Below are 24,804 nucleotides of genomic sequence, written 5' to 3'. Positions count from 1 at the left end.
TCGCCACTACATATAAAACTGTGGAGTTACCCTGATGCAGCAATAGATTTGTTGATTACAGTACATATAAGTATATATTTTTATGGTATACATTGTGTACACCAATATTAATGTACAATATCTAAAGTAAAACATTTGCATATCCTGTTTGAAAAATAAATCAAAATGTAAAAAAAAAATAATTAGTTAAACATGCAGTATTTTTCTACTATTCAATTTAGCTTCTGTAACATTTACAGTGTATTTATAGTGTATTAAATAAATAGTTAACCATTTCTGTTACCTGGAAATGGTCCTTCTTATATCTGCCAGTTTAACTATAGGAATGATAATAATAATAATAATAAATCATGAAATCACACATTTTGTAGTTATATCCAATGTTTATTGATATGTCAAACCTTTCCCAGATAAACAGCTGTGTCATTATGAAAAAAAATTAAAAACAAAAACAAAACAAAAAAACCTGCCGATTATACAATTGTACAACAATCAAAAATTCAAGGCTTCAGTTGAAAATATATTTTCTTCCCTTTAACAAACAATTAGGCAAAAATGATTAAGAACAATATTTCAATATTTTACAATTATTACCTTATATGATATATTTCATGTTTCCTTTCATTATTGTTTGCTTCTATTGTGACTAAATGCAAGACAAATGAATGATTAATAATTATAATTTCATAGTTAGTTGTTAGTGGTAGTTATAAATCACTAAATATTGACAGGAGTGCCCACAGTAGAGATGGGAGAGAGTGTTGACTGTAGAGGAGAAATGAAAAAATAATAATAAGTAGACATGCAAAAACTGGAAGACGGCAGTAGAGTACTGAGAGCAGATGTGCCACATGAGAGAAAGCGATGTGGAAGATGTTGGAAGGGCTGATATTGTGGAGAGCTGATGAAGAAGGACTTAATAGTCTGTGAGAAATCCTGCAAGACAGGAAGAAAGTGAATTAATCACATGATGAACAAAAAAACATTGACAAAAACAGATGGCAGACAACAACATACTGTAAGTCCAGCATCTATAACAGTAAACAGAATGTTATCGTCTGTTGGTGTAGATGCTAAAATAGTTATCATAGCTCTTGTTCATGGTGTGACCAGCTTTAAGTTTAAGATATCATGTACTGTTAGACAGTGGCAATTTGTAAAAGTTAATAAAGAAAGAACTAAATGGACTTAATATAAACAAACACTCAATGACAAAATTAGCATGAGAGTTCAGGCAATGGCCAGTGACAAAAGTACAGGTGAAAGTCGTAGAATTTTACATAACTAGGCTTGTACAAGATGATATAAATTTGCTGATAATATTATGAATGAGTTCGACATGACACTTTGTTGGTTTTTCTTTCTGATAGGGCTGTGGAGCAAGCTGTGCAAAATGTAACTGCACTACAGTTCAGTCAAGATGCTCAGACTGACATTGACATACCTTTGGAAATGTTTGCCTTTGGTCTTTTCCATAAGTGCACATTATGGCCCAATTCAGATCCTGTGACTGGCCTCCTTTGGTCTTCCCTTTCAGCTGAAACAAAGAGAAATATATACATGTTGAGACAATGTGCTAAAAATAAGTTGGAAATCATCAACTGGCTTCATCCTCCTTCAAACAAACAGACAAAACAATAAGTCAACAGATAAATAGTGTTGGTGATCACAGGTGCTGGTGTCAGTACTCACCATATTCGGTCATTTCCTGCCCAAATTCCAGAGGCGATTACACAGTTGATTTGCTAATTCTAGGAACTCAAAAAAAAGATGTGTATGTGAAAAACAATGACGTTATCTTTTGAGAGATCAACATCAAATGCATATAACTACATTGCTTGATTACATACATACCAGTGGAAATCTGCCTTTTCTATTTGGGCACAAGAAGACCATGTTCTTTCCTCATTCATCAGGACTGGTTTGACTGGCTTGCTGTGACTGATTTTCTTTGCGTTTTTGGTCTCCAGCTGTAAAACAAGAAAATGTTTATTGACCCCATGTTTAATTGTTATTGTTGTTGAAACACAAAATAAGCAGTTATAATTATATACTTCAAGCTCAAGTTCCCTGGCAACTCCAGCAGGCTCCTGAGTTCATCTGTACACATCAGATTCAGAGTCTGAGAAAAGACCATCATGCAAACTCTCAGTTTCTACCTTACAACAGAGCACAAAAGAATGTGTAAGTAAGTGAGGAAGCAAAGGAATAAGAGGAAGAAACATTTAGAAGAATTTTGTCTGCAAGGACCACATAAAGAGAGAGAGCAAAACTATGTGTAAATTAATTAGGGATTACATTTCGGAAAAATAGGAACAAGTGATGGCATTTACAAGAGTTGTTTTCTTTAAAGAGCTGCTGGAGTAAGTGATCTGATGTAACTGCAAGACAGAAAAAAGATATATTAAATTACAATAATTTACAATAATTATAAAATTAATTTATATAATTAAATAAAAAAGTATAAAAGGTGGCAAGCATTATAATTACTGTGCTTTACAAATAGTTCACCGTAAAATCACAATTAACGATAAAACTACGTTTACAGTGGTAAAACCATGGTGAGCATTATGGTTATTGTGCTTTAACTACAAATACCACAGTAAAACTATGGTTACTGAGGTACAACTATGGTAAGCATTGTGGTTATTGTGCTTTAAAAACAAATAACACAGTAAAACTATGCTTACAGTAGTAAAACCATTGTAAATGTTGTGGTTGTTGTGCTTTAACTACAAATACCACAGTAAAACTATGGTTACTGAGGTACAACTATGGTAAATGTTGTGGTTGTTGTGCTTCAACTACAAATACCACAGTAAAACTATGGTTACTGAGGTAAAACTATGGTAAGCGTTGTGGTTATTGTGCTTTAAAAACAAATACCACAGTAAAACTATACGTACAGTGGTAAAACCATGGTAAATGTTGTGGTTGTTGTGCTTTAACTACAAATACCACAGTAATACTATGGTTACTGAGGTAAAACTATGGTAAGTGTTGTGGTTATTGTGCTTTAAAAACAAATAACACAGTAAAACTATGCTTACAGTCGTAAAACCATGGTAAATGTTGTGGCTGTTGTGCTTCAACTACAAATACCACAGTAAAACTATGGTTACTGAGGTAAAACTATGGTAAAACTATGGTAAGTGTTGTGGTTATTGTGCTTTAAAAACATATACCACAGTAAAACTATGCTTACAGTGGTAAAACCATGGTAAATGTTGTGGTTGTTGTGCTTTAACTACAAATACCATAGTAAAACTATGGACACTGAGGTAAAACCATGGTAAACGATGTGACTTGTGCATTGGCTACACATAATATGGTCAAGCAACAGTTACTATGGTAAAAATATGGTAAATGTGCGGACTTTTACATGATCGCGCTTATCACGTGATACTGGTTTGGTTGATTTGTAAAGCTGTCATCAGCCACGTGAATTTGATTAAAACGGTTTAATTTATTTATTTCAAATCAGCAACAGTTATTAGTTAGCTTAGGCTAATATTAGCAGCTGTGCTAACGCAGCAGCCGACTGTTCTAACTAATTTGAACGCACACGCTTCTATTTTAACACATGACCCCACATACAGAGACGCAGAAGCACCGAAACAATTAAAATAATGATCTCATTACAAAAGAAAAGATTGTTGCCCTTCTTACCTGTTTAAAGGTGTATATGCATCAAGTGAACGGGGCAAACCGAGCCTCGCTGGTGACGTCACTGCCGTAGAAGATGCTGCGTGCTATTTGTACGCATCTGCTCTCCACAGAAGTTAATGGGAAGGACTGGCGTATCATATGCACGCGAAATTGGACTTTGGCGTATGTATTACACGCAATTGGAAAGTGTAAAGTCGTGTTATTTATACGCAAATTGATGAGAACGGGTTGCACACACACACACACACACACACACACACACACACACACTGGTTTACATGTTTTATGGGGACATTCCATAGGCGTAATGGTTTTCATACTGTACAAACCGTATTTTCTATCGCCCTAACCCTACCCTACACCTAAACTTAGCCCTCACAGGAGATTGTGCAAACTTTTACTTCCTCAAAAAACACATTGTGCATGATTTATAAGCCTGTTTCCTCATGGGGACCTGAGAAATGTCCCCACAAGGTCAAAATTTACTGGTATTCCTATCCTTGTGGGGACATGTGGTCCCCACAATGTGATGAATACCAGGTACACACACCACATTGAATTTTAAATTGTTCATAGAATTCTAAAATGTTAATTACTTGTCCTGCTTTTTTTTTATTTTTATAATGTATATACATGCATGTTTCTGTTGCATACATATCTGTTTTACATTCAATGTAAACACTCTGCTTTGGCAATACTCTGTAACAATTGCCATGCCAATAAAGCACATATTGAATTGAGAGAGAGAGAGAGAGAGAGAGAGAGAGAGAGAGAGAGAGAGAGAGAGAGAGAGAGAGAGAGAGAGAGAGAGAGAGAATACAAAATGTTGAGCAGAGACAGCAGTTGCTTTTTTGTACAGTTTTCTCTTTTAAGGACATTCAGAAGGGAAGTTTACATATTTATTCCTGTATTAATCTATATGCTGGTCTCCACTGTTTAGAAATATAATTCTGTTTTCATCCAGAATTAGTGTAAAATATATCAATCTCATCAAAGTTTTGAGGTCTTTGCTGCCACATACAGCATTCTGGCATTTATACTCTATTTTCGATATGCTTTACTAATACAAAACTTTGCTCATGCTTAATTATCCTGCTCTCCAAGATGTGTGTCCACAAATCAGCCATTTAATGGCTTAGCAAAGGAGCATATGCATATTATTCAAGTAATTTAAGAACATTATAGGAATATAATGTGACTATTAAGAATTTCTGTAGATCATTTAGTCAACATACAGAAGTCACGCATTCTCTACAGACTCACTTGGTTATATTTTTGATGTCTAAAAGAATCAGATAAACATGGCTTGTTTTTAGTTACTTTAAACCAGCAAAGATCACATTGTCATGTTAAATTGTGAGTGCCTCTATCACATTCTTTTCATCAATAAAAGGAAGGGTGGGGAAGGCATGTTTTATGAATGACCAGCTATCATAAAAGTAAGGGGGATGGGTGAGGAAAACAGACATTGTTACTGTTGTAATTCTTTTCTTGTATGCAAGGTGGTGCTGCTGCACACATGGACACATGGCATGGTTGGTTTGTTTCACACAAATGGAGGATGGTAGGTTGCAGATACAGAAACAGTGATGTGAATTGCAGACTTCTTACTCATAACAGCAATAAAACTTCTTGTCAAGTTATCTGCACTTGAATGGTAAAATTTGATTGGTAGCCAAGTTGTAAACAATGTGTTCTCTCTTTACCAAGTAACCAAAATTAACTATCAGACCATAAATATAAGCTTTGCTCAGTAACAGGCATTTTCTTTCTAAAGATATTAAGAGGTATTTTGTATTTAAACCATGATAAAGTCATTTTCAAAAACACTGTTTTTATTGCCCTACATTTCCAAGAACACTGGGAGGACTGTGTTGTTAGACATCCGCATGAAACACTGCCTCTTTATCCTCCATGAAATTCACATAAATATACAAAGACCCTGTTTTATTTTTTCCAATAAACTGCTTCTTGTGTTTGAATACTATACATACTGCTAAATTTCAGCTTCTGGCTTTCTGGCTTTCATTTGAAAGATTAAGCATTTAGTGTAAGTATTTTAGTATTTTTAGGGCCCGAGCCCAGAATGGGCGAAGGCCCTATTGTTCTTCTAAGGATTCTTATTAGGGCCCGAGCCCAAAAGGGCGAAGGCCCTATTGTTTTTCTAAGGATTATTATTATTATTATTATTAGGGCCCGAGCCCAAAAGGGCGAAGGCCCTATTGTTCTTCTAAGGGTTATTATTATTTTTTTTTTTTTTTTTTTTTTTTTTTTTTCAACCTTCCGGGCACTTTTGGGGGCCTTAACATACTCAAAAACTCTTGAAAATTTGCACACTCGTCGGAATCTGCGGCCATCAGGACGCCACAGAGGCTGGGACCCGGGCGTGGTTCAGGGCCTCTACAGCGCCCCCTGGAACACAGTTTGAAAACTTGATGTACTGCGCACACATACTTGCACGTATTCATATGAAACTCGGTACACATATAGATCTCACTAAGCCAAACAACTTTTGTACTCTATGTCATAGGCTCCACCTGACAGGAAGTGAGATATATAGGGCTGTTTAAAAAGCGCATGCTCTGGAATTTAACGTACTCCTCCCAGGAATTCCATGGGATTGTCACCAAACTCGGTCAGCATGATCTCAAGACATTGGGGACGCTAAATTGCGAGGAGATTTTTGATATCTCGAACGGTTTGGCCGTGGCAAGGCGACAAAGTTATGGCGAGAAATGAGAAACAGGAAGTGTCTAATAACTGTTGACCACATTGCCTGATTCTGATGAAACTTCACCAGTTTGTTCGTCATATGATGCCGATTCCATAAATGTGACTATTATGAGTCAAAGTTATAGCGCCACCAACTGGCAGCAGGAAGTGTGTCATTTTCAAAATGCTTTGAAATCAGCCTCTTAATTTTACTCGATTTTCTTTAAACTTCATCAAAATCATGTCAAAACACGGCCGATAAGAATATGTAAAGGGGTCGAAGATAAATCGAATGCTGTTGCCATGGCAACGTGTCAAACTTTAAAATTAGATTCCTGTCTTTTCGAGGCAGTTAACATGCTTAGAATTTCATGAAACTCAACACACACATCAATATTTATGATAGTTAGACACTGGCAAAAGGTCATAAATGGGCGTGGAGCAGGCACTCTATAGCGCCATCTTTTGACAAAAGTTGGGGGGTTAGTTTTTCCTATAGTCACCAAACTCTGTACATATATTAATCTCATCAATTTGGACAACTTTCTAAATCAAACTCATTAGCTAAGACCAACAGGAAGCCGGCTATTTTGATTTGAATGTGGATTTTTGGAAAAATCAGGCTGTAAACAAATTCACACTACTTCTAAGAACAACCAGCTGTTCACACCAAACTTTTTTAACATGAAGAGAAGATTCTGAAGATGTTAAATTGCGAGCGGATTTGGGATATCTTGAACGGTGTGGACGTGGTGATTTTTTAAAGATGTAGTAAAAAACATAACCGTAATTTTTTAATATCTTTAAAGTGCAGCATCCAAACTCTTTAAAACTTTTTTCACACAGAGATCTTATCATTCTGAGCAAGTGGTGTAAATATCAATTTTATACAAGCTTCTATGAATTAAAGAAAATTAAAAAAAGAAATTAGAAACCTGCTGTCACTCTGCCTGTGCCTGTCTGTGTTCAGTCACCATTGAGTCACTGAAGAGTGACTGAAGGGGGGAGGGGTGTAAGGGAGAGAGACCAGTGGAACATGCTGTTTTGCTTAAGACCATCTTTGAGGAAGATGCACATTGCTGTAGCGTAATCGACATAAATATGTCTGATATTTTGAGAAAATATAAAGGGTCATTAAATCTTTCATTGTTTGTATTTTGCAGTTGTTGTTTTTTATTTATTTTTACTGAACTGTACCATGAACTTGTCCTATTCAGTCACATAGCAAAAGATTAAGAAAAATACAACTTTTAAGCATGAGTGATTTATCTTCATTATAGACAATATTTTCATAGTGTTATTTATTGAATATAAAATTATAATAATTAAAAATTTCAAGACAAACTTTGACAACAAAACAAACTTTGCTGTTATCTGTTCAAAACATCCGAAAACCATCATTTGAAGATCAGTTATATATATATCGCCCCATTAAAACACTCAACTTGATTTTTAAAGATATTTTGAAAGAATTAAGCGTTTATAGAGCACTTTATTGTGTATTGCTGTACACCCACATGAACTGTGTTCATGTTCATGTTAATTCACAGTACATAAACTAAAAGATACTAATTTACCTTTAAACAATATATGAATACTTTTTTTTTTAGCTTAATATTAATTAACATTAATAAATGCTATTTAATTATTGTTCATGTTAACTAATATAGTTAATGTTAACAAATGAAACTGGATGGCAACATTTTATATATTGTGTGTATGTGTCTCTGTGTTGATTTTAAAGTGTAACCCTTTCAATTCAGTAAACTTAAAATCCAAACTAGCAGAGGGTTACTGTGAATGCATTTGCCAACTGTGCACCGTTTTCCTAATTGATTCTTAGTTATGTAGCGCTTAAGAGTGATGTCTTATAACAGGAGTCACCAGCAAAGCAATATCCACATACAAATTGTACAGATAGGTAACGATTTAAGCAGAAGTGGTGAATGTAATGCAAGCAATAATAACATTTTGTTATCATCATGAATTACATGTTCTTATCATCATCATCAGAATATAGGGAAAATGTTCACATTTGGTTCACAGTTGGCATTATCTGAAGTCCTTGCAGGGGATTAGGTTTATAGCAAACTCCTCCTAGACATTTAATGAAATCAACATTATATTTGGTCAGTCTGATCTTGAGGCCTTAGAGATGTTAAATTGTGAAGATCTTGAGTTTTCATTAAAGGGCATGTCCGTGGTGGCCTGACAAAGTTTGATGTTTCTGCATAGACATAGAAGTGGTTATAACTTAGCCTGAAAATGTCTGATCTGCGACAAAATTCACAGGTTTGGTAAGAGTGCTGGCCTGAAGACACCTAAAGACCAATATTCAGATATTATCATAGCGCCACCTGTTGGCAGCAGGATATCTCATATATTTCACTAACTCAAACATACCAAGGTCAATCTGCACCAAACTTCATATGTTTGATAATAGTGCTGGCCTGAACACATCTACATGCCAATAATCAGTTATAGGCATAGCGCCACCAGCTGGCAGCGGCAAGTTTGGCACATTTAAGTGACTTTGACATATTTCTCCTACATTTACTGTTTTAAAAGCATACTGCCCCCCGTTTGCTGTTTTCCTGAAGCCACCGGTCGGCGGTGAGCCCGGGTGCGAGGGCCCGTTCATCGCTGCTCGCAGCTTTAATTATTTTTTTTTTTTCAATGTTTTGGGGGATTTCGGGGGCCTTAACATACACGAAAACTCTTGAAACTTTGCACACACATTGGAACCTGCGGCCATCAGGGCCGGACAGACTTTGACATGGGGGGGTCACCTGGGGGGGGCATGGCACAGCGTTAAAAATTGCGACTTTTGAAGGGCTCTGGAGCGCACAACGGTTGACCTACAGTCACCAAAATTCATACACATATAGACCTCATCGGGCCGAACAAATTTCACACTCATAGTCCGTGCTTCGCCAAACAGGAAGTCGGCTATTCAGGGATGTCTAAAAAGTGTATGCAATGGAATTTGAAATACTCCTACTAGGCCTTTCCACCGATGGCCACCAAACTCGGTCAGCATGATCTCAAGACATTGGGGACGCAAAATTGCCAGGGGATTTTTGATATCTCGAACGGTTTGACCGTGACGGGGCGACAAATTTATGGCGAGAAATGAGAAACAGGAAGTGCCTAATAACTTTGACATACTTTGTCTGATTTTGACCAAACTTCAGCAGTTTGTTCATCGTCTGATGCCGATCACAGAGATGTGACTATTATGAGTCAAAGTTATAGCGCCACCAACTGGCAGCAGAAAGCGTGACGTTTTTGAAACGCTTTAAACTCAGCCTCTTAATTTTACTCAATTTGCTTCAAACTTCATCACAATAATGTCAAAACACGACCGATAAGAATCTGTGAAGGGCGTTATCCATAACTTTTATCATGTTGCCATGGCAACGTGTCAAACTTTAACTTTAGTTTTTTGTGTTTTTGAGCCACTTAAAATGCTTAGAATTTCATGAAACTCAACACACACATCTGTATTAATGACAGTTAAACACTGATAAAAGCCCATAAATGGGCGTGGAGCAGGCGCTCCATAGCGCCACCTTTTGACAAAAGTTGGGGGGTTACTTTGTCCTACAGTCACCAAACTCGGTACATATATTGGACTCATCAAGCCGGACAACTTTCTAATTTACACCCATTAGCTACGACCAACAGGAAGTCAGCTATTTTTATTTAAATATGGATTTTTGGAAAAATCAAGCTGTGGAATTTGAAATACTCCTCCTAGACCTTTCCACCGATGGCCACCAAACTCGGTCAGCATGATCTCAAGATATTGGGAATGCAAAATTGCCAGGGGATTGTTGCTATCTCGAACGGTTTGGCCGTGGCAGGGCAACAAATTATGGCGAGAAATGAGAAACAGGAAATGTCTAATAATTTTGACACACTTTAGCTGATTTTGACCAAACTTAAGCAGTTTGTTCGTCGTATGATACCGATCACAGAGATGTGACTATTATGAGTCAAAGTTATAGCGCCACCAACTGGCAGCAGGAAGTGTGTTGCTTGCAAAACACTTTTAAATCAACCTCTTTATTTTACTCAATTTGCTTCAAACTTCATCAGAATAATATCAAAACACGGCCGATGAGAATCTGTGAAGGGGTCCTTAATACATCAAATGCTGTTGCCATGGCAACATGTCAAACTTTAACATTTGTTTCCTGTGTTTTTAAATATAGCTGTGAATAAATTCATATCACTCATAGCAGAATCAGACAGTTCACAGCAAACTTTGTCAACATGATGCCAAGATACTGAAGATGTTAAATTGTGAACGGCTTTGGGACATCTTGAACGGTGTTGATGTGGTGATTTATGAAAGTAACAATAAAAAAGATGAAGAGTTATTTTCATATATCTTTAAATTGCATTATTCTTACTCATCAAAACTTTTTACATATAAACAACAAGAAATTCTTAGGAAATACGTGTAGTTTCAAAATGTTATCATGCTCAGAGGCCCCAAAAACATTAAAAGTGTCACATAAATTTGTCAGATTAAAGCTCTAATACCAGGGATGAACACTAGAGGTCCTCATAAGATAAGGAATCGTTTGACCTCTAATGCTATTTAGCTCATTCTCAGTGTATAAGAATGAAAATAATCCATAGAATCAGTTGATATAGACTGTACTGTCAGTGTACTTTTACATAATTATTTTGTATAGGTGCTTAAAGAGCATTAAAATCTTTTTTTAATCTTTTAAGGAAAAATTATATGATTTATATACATATATACAATCTCACTGATAGAATAAAAAATCTTATAAGTATGACACTATACTGCTCAGTTCACTTAATTAGAATGAGAAACAAATACATCAACTAAGTTAATATGTATTTATTTTTAATATATTTGTTTATAATTATTTCACAGATGCTTATAGATCATAAATAATAATAAATATTAAAAAATGGATGTAGATCATAAAACATGGTAACTATTTAAAATAGGGTCTCTTTTGTTAACATTAGTTAATGAACTAACACAAGAACGAACAACGAACAATATATTTGTACTCGATTTTCTTCAAACTTCATCAGAATGATGTAAAAACACGGCCGATGAGAGTCTGTAAAGGCGTCCCTGATGCATCAAATGCTGTTGCCATGGCAAATAAATAAAAATACAAAATACATTCAAATATTTGTTTCCTGTGTTTTTGAGGCAGATAGCGTGCCTAGAATTTCATTTTCCATTTTCAATTTTCAATGATTTATTATATATTTAAAGTGCAGCATCCTAACTCTTTGAAACTTTTTTCATACAAATAACTATTCATTCTGATTAAACACAGTTCATTTCATAATTATACAAAACTCCACGAATGAAAGAAAATTAAAAAACAAATCTGATCTCACTCTGCTCTGCACTCTATGTGTGTGTTTGTGTGGTAAGTGGCTGAGTGTAAGGAGGTGGGATGGGTGGTAAGAGAAAGAGTCAGACAGGAGGAGAGACAGTTAGGGTTAGTCCAAAGGGTTATTGTGAATGCATGTGCCAACTGGGCACCGTTTTCCAGATGCTATCAGTATGGCGACTGCCAGACGGCGAGGGCCCGGTCAACGCTGCTTGCAGCTTTAATTAGGGCCCGAGCCCAAAAGGGCGAAGGCCCTATTGTTTTTCTAAGGATTATTATTATTATTATTATTTTTTTTTCAATGTTTTGGGGGATTTCGGGGGCCTTAACATACACGAAAACTCTTGAAACTTTGCACACACATTGGAACCTGCGGCCATCAGGGCCGGACAGACTTTGACATGGGGGGGTCACCTGGGGGGGGCATGGCACAGCGTTAAAAATTGCGACTTTTGAAGGGCTCTGGAGCGCACAACGGTTGACCTACAGTCACCAAAATTCATACACATATAGACCTCATCGGGCCGAACAAATTTCACACTCATAGTCCATGCTTCGCCAAACAGGAAGTCGGCTATTCAGGGATGTCTAAAAAGTGCATGCAATGGAATTTGAAATACTCCTACTAGGCCTTTCCACCGATGGCCACCAAACTCGGTCAGCATGATCTCAAGACATTGGGGACGCAAAATTGCCAGGGGATTTTTGATATCTCGAACGGTTTGACCGTGACGGGGCGACAAATTTATGGCGAGAAATGAGAAACAGGAAGTGCCTAATAACTTTGACATACTTTGTCTGATTTTGACCAAACTTCAGCAGTTTGTTCACCGTCTGATGCCGATCACAGAGATGTGACTATTATGAGTCAAAGTTATAGCGCCACCAACTGGCAGCAGGAAGCGTGACGTTTTTGAAACGCTTTAAACTCAGCCTCTTAATTTTACTCAATTTGCTTCAAACTTCATCACAATAATGTCAAAACACGGCCGATAAGAATCTGTGAAGGGCGTTATCCATAACTTTTATCATGTTGCCATGGCAACGTGTCAAACTTTAACTTTAGTTTTTTGTGTTTTTGAGCCACTTAAAATGCTTAGAATTTCATGAAACTCAACACACACATCTGTATTAATGACAGTTAAACACTGATAAAAGCCCATAAATGGGCGTGGAGCAGGCGCTCCATAGCGCCACCTTTTGACAAAAGTTGGGGGGTTACTTTGTCCTGCAGTCACCAAACTCGGTACATATATTGGACTCATCAAGCCGGACAACTTTCTAATTTACACCCATTAGCTACGACCAACAGGAAGTCAGCTATTTTTATTTAAATATGGATTTTTGGAAAAATCAAGCTGTGGAATTTGAAATACTCCTCCTAGACCTTTCCACCGATGGCCACCAAACTCGGTCAACATGATCTCAAGATATTGGGAATGCAAAATTGCCAGGGGATTTTTGCTATCTCGAACGGTTTGGCCGTGGCAGGACGACAAATTATGGCGAGAAATGAGAAACAGGAAATGTCTAATAATTTTGACACACTTTATCTGATTTTGACCAAACTTAAGCAGTTTGTTCGTCGTATGATACCGATCACAGAGATGTGACTATTATGAGTCAAAGTTATAGCGCCACCAACTGGCAGCAGGAAGTGTGTTGCTTGCAAAACGCTTTTAAATCAACCTCTTAATTTTACTCAATTTGCTTCAAACTTCATCAGAATAATATCAAAACACGGCCGATGAGAATCTGTGAAGGGGTCCTTGATACATCAAATGCTGTTGCCATGGCAACATGTCAAACTTTAACATTTGTTTCCTGTGTTTTTAAATATAGCTGTGAATAAATTCATATCACTCACAGCAGAATCAGACAGTTCACACCAAACTTTGTCAACATGATGCCAAGATACTGAAGATGTTAAATTGTGAACGGCTTTGGGACATCTTGAACGGTGTTGATGTGGTGATTTATGAAAGTAACAATAAAAAAGATGAAGAGTTATTTTCATATATCTTTAAATTGCATTATTCTAACTCATCAAAACTTTTTACATATAAAGAACAAGAAATTCTTAGGAAATACGTGTAGTTTCAAAATGTTATCATGCTCAGAGGCCCCAAAAACATTAAAAGTGTCACATAAATTTGTCAGATTAAAGCTCTAATACCAGGGATGAACACTAGAGGTCCTCATAAGATAAGGAATCGTTTGACCTCTAATGCTATTTAGCTCATTCTCAGTGTATAAGAATGGAAATAATCCATAGAATCAGTTGATATAGACTGTACTGTCAGTGTACTTTTACATAATTATTTTGTATAGGTGCTTAAAGAGCATTAAAATATTTTTTTAATCTTTTAAGGAAAAATTATATGATTTATATACATATATACAATCTCACTGATAGAATAAAAAATATTATAAGTATGACACTATACTGCTCAGTTCACTTAATTAGAATGAGAAACAAATACATCAACTAAGTAAATATGTATTTATTTTTAATATATTTGTTTATAATTATTTCACAGATGCTTATAGATCATTAAAATAATATAAAAAAATGGATGTAGATCATAAAACATGGTAACTATTTAAAATAGGGTCTCTTTTGTTAACATTGGTTAATGAACTAACACACGAACGAACAACGAACAATATATTTGTACTCAATTTTCTTTAAACTTCATCAGAATGATGTAAAAACACGGCCGATGAGAGTCTGTAAAGGCGTCACTGATGCATCAAATGCTGTTGCCATGGCAAATAAAAAAAAAATACAAAATACATTCAAATATTTGTTTCCTGTGTTTTTGAGGCAGATAGCGTGCCTAGAATTTCATTTCCCATTTTCAATTTTCAATGATTTATTATATATTTAAAGTGCAGCATCCTAACTCTTTGAAACTTTTTTCATACAAATAACTATTCATTCTGATTAAACACAGTTCATTTCATAATTATATAAAACTCCACGAATGAAAGAAAATTAAAAAACAAATCTGATCTCACTCTGCTCTGCACTCTATGTGTGTGTTTGTGTGGTAAGTGGCTGAGTGTAAGGAGGTGGGATGGGTGGTAAGAGAAAGAGTCAGACAGGAGTAGAGACAGTTAGGGTTAGTCCAAAGGGTTATTGTGAATGCATGTGCCAACTGGGCACCGTTTTCCTGATGCTATCGGGATGGCGACTGCCAGACGGCGAGGGCCCGGTCAACGCTGCTTGCAGCTTTAATTTGTTTTTTTTTTTTTGTTTTTTTCAACCGTTGGGGCACTTTTGGGGGCCTTAACATACTCAAAAACTCTTGAAAATTTGCACACACGTTGGAATCTGCCGTCGTCCGGACGCCACAGAGGCTGGGACCCGGGCGTGGTTCAGGGCCTCTACAGCGCCCCCTGGAACACAGTTTGAAAACTCGATGTACTGCGCACACATACTTGCACGTATTGATATGAAACTCGGTACACATATAGAAATCATCGAGCTGAACAACTTTTGTACTCTATGTCATAGGCTCCACGCAACAGGAAGTGAGATATTTAGGGCTGTTTAAAAAGCGCATGCTCTGGAATTTAACGTACTCCTCCCAGGGTTTCCATAGGATTGTCACCAAACTCGGTCAGCATGATCTCAAGACATTGGGGATGCTAAATTGCGAGGGGATTTTTGATATCTCGAACGGTTTGGCCGTGGCAAGGCGACAAAGTTATGGCGAGAAATGAGAAACAGGAAGTGTCTAATAACTGTTGCACACATTGCCTGATTCTGATGAAACTTCACCAGTTTGTTCGTTGTATGATGCCGATTCCATAAATGTGACTATTATGAGTCAAAGTTATAGCGCCACCAACTGGGAGCAGGAAGTGTGTCATTTTCAAAATGCTTTAAAATTAGCCTCTTAATTTTACTCGATTTTCTTTAAACTTCATCAAAATCATGTCAAAACACGGCCGATAAGAATATGTAAAGGGGTCGAAGATAAATCGAATGCTGTTGCCATGGCAATGTGTCAAACTTTAAAATTAGATTCTTGTCTTTTCGAGGCAGATAACATGCTTAGAATTTCATGAAACTCAACAAACACATCAATATTAAGGATAGTTAGACACTGGCGAAAGGTCATAAATGGGCGTGGAGCAGGCACTCTATAGCGCCATCTTTTGACAAAAGTTGGGGGGTTCCTTTTTCCTACAGTCACCAAACTCTGCACATATATTGTTCTCATCAATCTGGACAACTTTCTAAATCAAACTCATTAGCTAAGACCAACAGGAAGCCGGCTATTTTGATTTGAATGTGGATTTTTGGAAAAATCAGGCTGTAAACAAATTCACACTACTTCTAAGAACAACAAGCTTTTCACACCAAACTTTTTTAACATGAAGAGAAGATTCTGAAGATGTTAAATTGCGAGCGGATTTGGGATATCTTGAACGGTGTTGACGTGGTGATTTTTTAAAGATATAGTAAAAAAGATGAGCGTAGTTTTTTTATATCTTTAAAGTGCAGCATCCAAACTCTTTAAAACTTTTTTCACACAGAGATCTTATCATTCTGAGCAAGTGCTGTTAATATAAATTTTATACAAGCTTCTATGAATTAAAGAAAATTAAAAAAATAAATCAGAAACCTGCTGTCACTCAGCAGGCTGAATGTCATTATGTGTGTGTGTTCAGTCACCACAGAATGACAGTCTGAGTGAGAGAATGCAGGGGGGAGGGGTGAAAGGGAGATAGAGAGAGTGAAACTGTTTTGCAATAGACCATCTTTGAGGAAGAAATACACACACACATATATAAACTTTTTAGCATGAGCAATTTATCTTCATTGATAGACATTTATTTTCATTGTTAATTCAAATTTTATATTCAATAAATAAAACTATTTCAAGACAAACTTTGACAACAAAACAAACTTTGCTTTTATCTGTTCAAAACATCTGAAAATTGTACCATTTTAAGATGAGTTATATATATATCGCCCCATTACAATACCCAACTTGATTTTTAAAGATATTTTGAAAGAATGAAGCGTTTATTGAGCACTTTATTGTGTATTGCTGTACACCCACATGAACTGTGTTCATGTTCATGTTAATTCACAGTACATAAACTAATGTTAAAAGATACTAATTTACCTTTAAACAATATATGAGTACTTTTTTAGGTTAATATTAATTAACATTAATAAATGCTATTTAATTATTGTTCATGTTAACAATGTTAACAAATGAAACTGGATGGTAAAATTGTATATTTAGTGTGTATGTGTCTGTGTGTTGATTCTAAAGTTTAACCCTTTCAATTCTGTAAACTTTAAATCCAAACTGGCTGAGGGTTACTGTGAATGCATGTGCCAACTGGGCACCGTTTTCCTAATTGATTCTTAGTTATGTAGCGCTTAAGAGTGATGTCTTATAACAGGAGTCACCAGCAAAGCAATATCCACACACAAATTGTACAGATAGGTAACGATGACATTTAAGCAGGAATGGTGGGCGTAAAGCAAGCAATAATAACATTTTGTTATCATCATGAATCATGTTCTTATCTTTATCATCAGAATAAAGGAAAAATTTAGCATATTGGTTCACAGTTGGCATTATCTGAAGTCCTTGCAGGGGTTTAGGTTTATAGCAAACTCCTCCTATAAATTTAATGATATCAACATTATATTTGGTCAGTCTGATCTAGAGGCCTTAGAGATGTTAAATTGTTAAGATCTTGAGTAAAAGGGCGTGTCCGTGGCTGCCTGACAAAGTTTGTTGTTTCGCCATGGACATAAAAGTTGTTATAATTCAGCCATAAAATGTCCGATCTGCCTCAAAATTCACAGGTTTGGTAAGAGTCCTGGCCTGAAGACACCTAAAGACCAATATTCAGATATTATCATAGCGCCACCTGTTGGCAGTAGGATATATCATATCTTTCACTAACTCAAACATACCAAAATCAATTTGCACCAAACTTCATATGTTTGATAATAGTGCTGGCCTGAACACATCTACATGCCAATAATCAGTTACAGGCATAGCGCCACCAGCTGGCAGCGGCAAGTTTGGCACATTTAAATGACTTATGACATATTTCTCCTACATTTACTGTATTAAAAGCATACTGCCCACCGTTTGCTGTTTTCCTAAAGCCACCGGTCGGCGGTGAGCCCGGGTGCGAGGGCCCGTTCATCGCTGCTCGCAGCTTTAATCTTGCTTAGACTTAGGTGGGCTGGATATGTCATCTCTTCATGTCACAGACTGTCTCTATATCTCAGTCATAAAAGCCTTTTTTGAACTACTGTGTAAAAAACAACACTTGCATGTGAACACAGAATGAGCTGCATTCTAATGACACTGGCATCTTTATGATAGCATATTTTCTGCACCCAATACACAAATGCTTATGAATCCTTTCTCTGTCATTCATGTACAAATGTCAATTAAGTTCAGTTAGTAACACATCCGTCTATCAGGGTCAAATAACACCACTAAATAACTGTCTGGATCCCATGCCATTTAACCTCACAGCCAGAGTTTTATAAAGGTCAGTACCTTTCTCAAACTTTTCCGCCAGCTCGATCCTCACGAGCTGAGTTCAACCCAACCCACGGGTTATGGAGTCATGTCCAGGAGAATTGCTGCTGCAAGCAAAAACAGAAGATAACCAACTTTTTATTTCCTAGAATAAAATGGAGGTTCTGTGTGTATGAGGTTAACATACCACAATATGGGTCAGCTTTGCTCATCTCCACATCTTCAGCTTTGTGGTAATAGAGGGGAACCCCTTTAGGAGGCAGGTCTGCAGTTCAAGATATGACTGTTCAATATGTGAACATATTCAAGATAAGCCAAGATATATTTAGCCAATCAGCATCCTCAAATCTAATCTGAAAAATAAATAAATATATTAGCGCTGTTAATCGATTTAAATTTTAAACTTTATCACAATTAATTGCACATTTTTATCTGTTCTAAATGTACCTTAATTTATTTTTTATTTATTTTTTTTTTATTTGATACTTTAATCAACATGGGCATGGACAAATATGGATGCTTTAAGCAAATGCATGTTTATTATTAGTGAAACCATACTCGACATAGAGCATGAAGACTAGACATGTTTCAAAGGTCAGATGTTTTTCAAATAACTTGTTCATGTCTATTAGACACGTGAAAGAAAAAGAACATAGAAATACCAGGTTCCCATTACTTCTCTTTCTTTGCACTGAGCAATTTACTTACACAAGCCTGTTTACATTATTTGCAGGACAGGGCAGCTCACTTCTTCTGAACATGCAAAATGTACATTTATTATTTATTATTACATTTGTTTGCCTCTCTGTGCACACATACTGTAATTTGATGCAGCCAAGTTCTCAACAAAACTGTTTCCATTGTTATATTTTAGTGTTTCTGTTGTCAGACAACCAAAGTAAAATGAAATAATGACTGAAAAAACTGACTGAATTATGATCATGATTCAATCGCTGAAAAGAATAATTTACCGGCATCTGGACCTAAGTCACTATTCTCTGCATTATTATCGCTGTTTTTAACTTACTGTTTGAATTTTACGATCCTTGGACTTTCTAGATTTACCCGTTTAAAATTATGTGATCCCAAAAAACTGTTTCTTTTAATTTTTTAAGGTATTGTTTTCATTATAATGTACTGATTCGAGAGCCCGGTCTCATGAAAATGCGTACCAGTAGCACAATTTTCTGTTTCTATTTGGCGTGCTATTACAGTTTTTTACAGACGCTAGGACACATTTCTCAATACTTAGGTCACTTTTGCAAAACTCTTCACACAATTCTCCTAACCGACTTTCAGCTTGGCAAAGCAGTTCATTTCACATTCAAAATGCACTACAACTACCAAAACACTTTATTCAGGTCTCAAATAAACTCATTCTTCCAGAACACTAGCAAAGGTTGACAGCCGACAAACACACTTTGTCACCCACAAAACAATGAGCTAAAAAACACTAACAACATGTAGCATTACACAGTGTTTTCTTGTGTAAAACAAGGACACATCTCTGTTTATAATTGCAATATATATTGTTTATAACTGAAATATATGTTACTGGAATGAATCAGACATGATGCAGAATTCGTCAATATTTTATGTTGTTTATTTATTTTATTTTTTTTGCACTAAGTAATTCCAAAATACAAGAATTTGTATACACACCATCCACTGATACAGATACAATAGTAATGCTAATCTACTCGCATTTTTAGATTTGAAATATGTTTCAATAAAATATTGCTGTTGAATTTTGCTGTCTTATTCAGTTTTGCATTATGTTATTGTTTTGAACATAAGTTTAACAGTTTTGAAAACAGTATGTAAGCACATGCAAAATGTCCTGTACGTACACAGATTTTTGGCAGTTGTTGTGTCTGAGTGAGAAAAGACTTCATGAAATTTGAGAGATGTAGTTATTGAATGCATTTTGTGCCAAAACAATGATAATTGATCCTCAGTTTAGCCCACATAGACTTCTGTTGTGCTCACTGTGTGAAGAGTTTTGCAAAAGTGACCTAAGTATTGAGAAGTGTGTCCTAGCGTCTGTAAAAAACTGTAATATGTCAGAAGTGCCGGTACGCACGAAAAATTGCCAGCACGCAAAAGGATAAAATACAGAAGTGACTGCGTACTGGCCCACTTCAAGCACTGGAAGCAACATAATATCTGGTTTAACTGAAAGCGCTGCTCTTCTACTGCTCGCTGAACAGGGCAGACGGAAATAAAAAGAGAGGAAGGTGCACACACACTGAGATCAAGACCTCGCGCTTGTCTGGCAAAACCGGAGAGTCTCAGAAACTATATTAGGTTTGTCCAATTATGTGTTTATGTATTGTTGCTAGACACTTTTCTCTAGGTTGGCATCTGATGGATGATAACTGTGAATCTAGGTATATACACACCTGCTGAAACCATGACAACACACTTGGAGCAGTGGGCAGCCATTTTTGCTGTGGCACCCGGGGAGCAACTAGGGCTTATGTGCCTTGCTCAAGGGCACCTCAGTTGTAGGTATTGAGGGTCAAAGAGACTACTGTTTATTCACTCTACACTAACAGTTTTTTGTCAGTAGTGACAACTGAACCTCCTGTAGTGAACACTAGTCAAGATGGCTAAACTCCCTGTTGAAAAATCCAACATTGTTGGTCACCAACATAAGGTATGTTTTGCATGCTGCGGACAGCATGGAATGCTGGTTTGCTGGATCCCATCATGGGATGCTGATTGCTGGTTTCTGGTTTGTTGGTCCCCAGCATGGGATGCTGGTTGCTGGTTTGCTGGATCCCAGCATGGCATACTCTGTGTCAAGTGTGCTCCGACCCCCATAGGTGACGGGAGGCCAGAGGACTCGTAGGCCAGTGAGATGGTCTCAACCACCTACCTATTAAGTGTCTGTTTAGTCGCTGGACATCCTTTTTTATAGGCACACCAAAGCAGACAGAAAGATCTGATCTGTCTTATGCCACTGGGCAGCTTCTTCTTCCATTGCCTGCTCCTCTCCCCTTTCTTCCTCTTGCTGCAAAGAAGGAGCCTTAGGCATATTTTTCAAGGCACGACTCATGATATTGAAAAAATAAAATAAAAAATGGGTGGAAAAAACAGCTTTGAGGGGTAAACAAAAACAAACAAACTTGATGTCCTTATCTGACCTCCATCCCACCACTGCCACCACACCACTTGGCTGGTTTTAATGTTGTGCATGACTAACCTCTCAAAGCACATCTTCATGATTGGAGTCAATGCAATGGGATGGTAGTCATTTAGACAGAACACAGGCAATTTCTTTGGAACCGGTATGTCTGTTGTGGATTTAAGACATGTGGGGATGACTGCTTGGTTCAGTGAGGTGTTGAAGATATCTTTTAGGACATCTATAAGCTGTGCAGCACAGTCTCTCAGTACACGGCCAGGTATGTTGTCAGGACCCGCAGGTTAATACTAGTTTGGGTCTTGCATACGTCAACTGGACAGACAGCACCTGGCCGTTGGGAGGTGTGGGCAGTTTTTGTGCAGGTGTGTCATTGTGCATTTCAAAACATGAATAAAAGTGGTTGAGTGCAGCTGGGAGGGATGTGTCGTCATCACAGGCCTGTGGCAGGGGCTTGAAGTCAGTCACCGTCTGGATGGCTTGCTACAGGCTCTGTGTGTCTGTGAAGTGATTATTGATTTTTTGAGCATATGACTGTTTCGCATTCTTGATGCCACAGGACAGATTGGCTCTGTCACTGGTTTTGTTCCCACTCAGTGGCCACACACACCACTTTCTTGCTCTCTGCTTTTTCTTCTTTTTGTGTGAATGGACGTTCCCATGTGTGTTTACTGTTCAACCTGATCTACTGTGCATGTGTGGAACACGTCTGCTAAGTGGACCACCAGCATACACTTTCAGTAGTTTTAACAAGTATATACAAGTGGTCCACGTCCGTGCTGTCGACAGCTGTCCGTGTACATGTCCGAACTGGAGTATATCCATAAAGGCTTTACCCATTATGACTCCTAAGTTCACTCTCCATCTGCAGAGCACGCTAAATCCCTTGCCACACACAGACAGCTGTACTCTCGGCATTGCTGTTGGAATATGCTGGCATCTTCAGCTCCTCCATGCAGAATGCTGGTAAAAGCACACTTGTAAAACATCACATCAGAAGAGGTGATCAAACCCCTATTAAGCAGCATGCATATTCTGCATCGCCTGAAAAACATGCTAAAATAAAGCCGAGTTCAGACTGCACGATTTTCAAAGCAATCGCGTCACAGATCTTTTCACACTGCATGACTATCTGGGGTAGCATTCCGTCGCTGCTGTGTTCGCGCTGCACGATGGATCTGCGACAGGGGGTTTCACACTGCATGACTTTACAATAGGAAGAATCACCGACAACTTAACACACGCGAGAAGTGACATGGAAACAATGCGAGGTCAGGCGTGCAAATTCTCACGTGAGACTGTGATTATTATAAAAAAAAATGGTAGCCCGCAAGAAGCTTGTCATACAAATTGCATGTGCACTCATTTGCAGCGAAAATAAAAGAAGCCGAAACTATGCTTGTTGAAATTGTGGTCTATACCTTCGTAACTCCTCCCCCAACTTCCCGCTGGCCTGGATGTTGCTGTCTCATTGGCTGTAGTTAATCGCCGATGTTATTTTCAGTCAGATCACCTTTCACACGGCATGATTTTGAATCGCCGACAGGTCCAGATATTTAGCATGCCAAATATCTCACGGGTGTCGGCGACACGTCGGCGATTCTCTCAGATCGCGTCTTTGATAGTTCACACTGTGTGATTGTCACTCGCGTGAACGAGAACCGATTTGCCTGTGATTTCGGGCATTTGACGGCGATTTCTCAAAACCTGTCGGCGAGTCAAAATCGGGGCTAAAATCATGCAGTCTGAACTCGGCATAAGACAGGTAGCTGACCTGCTAGCGGATGGTGTCATTGAGGAGAGCTGTAGCTCCTGGGCATCACAGTAGTGTTGGTGAAAAGAAATGTGGCATCTACCGTTTCTGTGTTGATTACAGATGCTTGAACAGTGTGACTGTAAAGGACTTTCACTCTCTGCCCCGTGTGGATGATGCACTGGATGCATTGGCAGGCTCTTTGTGGTTTAGTACATTAGATTTCTCTCATGGCTACTGGTAAGTGAAAGTCGCTAAAGTGAACAGAGTAAATGACGTTTTCAGCTGGACAGGGGCTCTATCAGTGGCAATCCATGCCAATGGGCCTCTCAAACTCTTCTGCACCAAATGGTGCTAGTCCTCAGAGGGCTTCAACATCTGCATGGTATATCTTGATGATATTTTGATTTTCAACAGAACGTTTAAGGTACACCTTTTGAGTCTGAAGGAGGTGTTTTCTAATCGGTTGGCTTAAGACTGAGTAAAAAAAAGTTTTGTACCAGAGATCATGTGATTTTTCTGAGACATATCCTCTCTCAAAAAGATCTTCAGCCTGATCCAAGGAACACAGAGTGTTTGGAACTGGCCAGTTCCCTATTCTTCTTCTTAGGTCAGAATCCAATTGCAGGCTTTATTATTAAGAGCGTGGTCAGAGAGGCAGAGTTGAACACTATGGGGTTATTTTTATGTCTTTATTATTCAAACAAACATACTGTGTTTGAGAGTAAAACTAATTATTTTGTAATTAAAAAATAAAAGTTTGCTAAAAAGTAGTCTTAAAATTTCAAAAATAAAGAAATTGATAAAATTATTTGCAGTGCGTGTAATTTTTTTTACAATCTTTATTTTTCGTTATCCACATCAAACACTTTTTATCGCGAAACCACAAATATTGCTCTCTTTTCTGCTGTCTTTTTTTGCAGGTCTAAAATTTTTGTTTGTGAGTTGAAAAGTTTTGCTTCCGAGTAAAGCTGTACAGTCGTGGCCAAAAGTTTTGAGAATGACACAAATATTAGTTTTCACAAAGTTTGCTGCTAAACTGCTTTTAGATCTTTGTTTCAGTTGTTTCTGTGATGTACTGAAATATAATTACAAGCACTTCATATGTTTCAAAGGCTTTTATCGACAATTACATGACATTTATGCAAAGAGTCAGTATTTGCAGTGTTGGCCCTTCTTTTTCAGGACCTCTGCAATTCGACTGGGCATGCTCTCAATCAACTTCTGGGCCAAATCCTGACTGATAGCAACCCATTCTTTCATAATCACTTCTTGGAGTTTGTCAGAATTAGTGGGTTTTTGTTTGTCCACCCGCCTCTTGAGGATTGACCACAAGTTCTCAATGGGATTAAGATCTGGGGAGTTTCCAGGCCACGGACCCGAAATTTCAACGTTTTGGTCCCCAAGCAACTTAGTTATCACTTTTGCCTTATGGCACGGTGCTCCATCGTGCTGGAAAATGCATTGTTCTTCACCAAACTGTTGTTGGATTGTTGGAAGAAGTTGCTGTTGGAGGGTGTTTTGGTACCATTCTTTATTCATAGCTGTGTTTTTGAGCAAAATTGTGAGTGAGCCCACTCCCTTGGATGA

At 37.5% G+C, this 24,804-nt stretch overlaps 1 long non-coding RNA gene across 2 annotated transcripts; it reads right to left on the bottom strand.

Annotated features, from left to right (window-relative positions):
- Positions 1-494: 494 nt before the first annotated feature.
- Positions 495-2,888, bottom strand: LOC141294321 (uncharacterized). Of its 2 annotated transcripts, none has more exons than XR_012340926.1 (5): positions 2,055-2,888; positions 1,855-1,970; positions 1,693-1,758; positions 1,445-1,537; positions 495-936 (listed from the first exon to the last, which is right to left on the bottom strand). It is a non-coding gene; the product is annotated as an uncharacterized lncRNA (long non-coding RNA). The 2 variants fall into 2 exon arrangements; XR_012340925.1 differs by having other exon boundaries at positions 1,693-1,751.
- Between the last annotated feature and the right edge of the window lie 21,916 nt (positions 2,889-24,804).

Source organism: Garra rufa, chromosome 20 (assembly GCF_049309525.1).
Source record: "Garra rufa chromosome 20, GarRuf1.0, whole genome shotgun sequence".
Lineage (NCBI taxonomy): Eukaryota > Metazoa > Chordata > Actinopteri > Cypriniformes > Cyprinidae > Garra > Garra rufa.
This window is presented reverse-complemented; position numbering and strand designations above follow the sequence as displayed.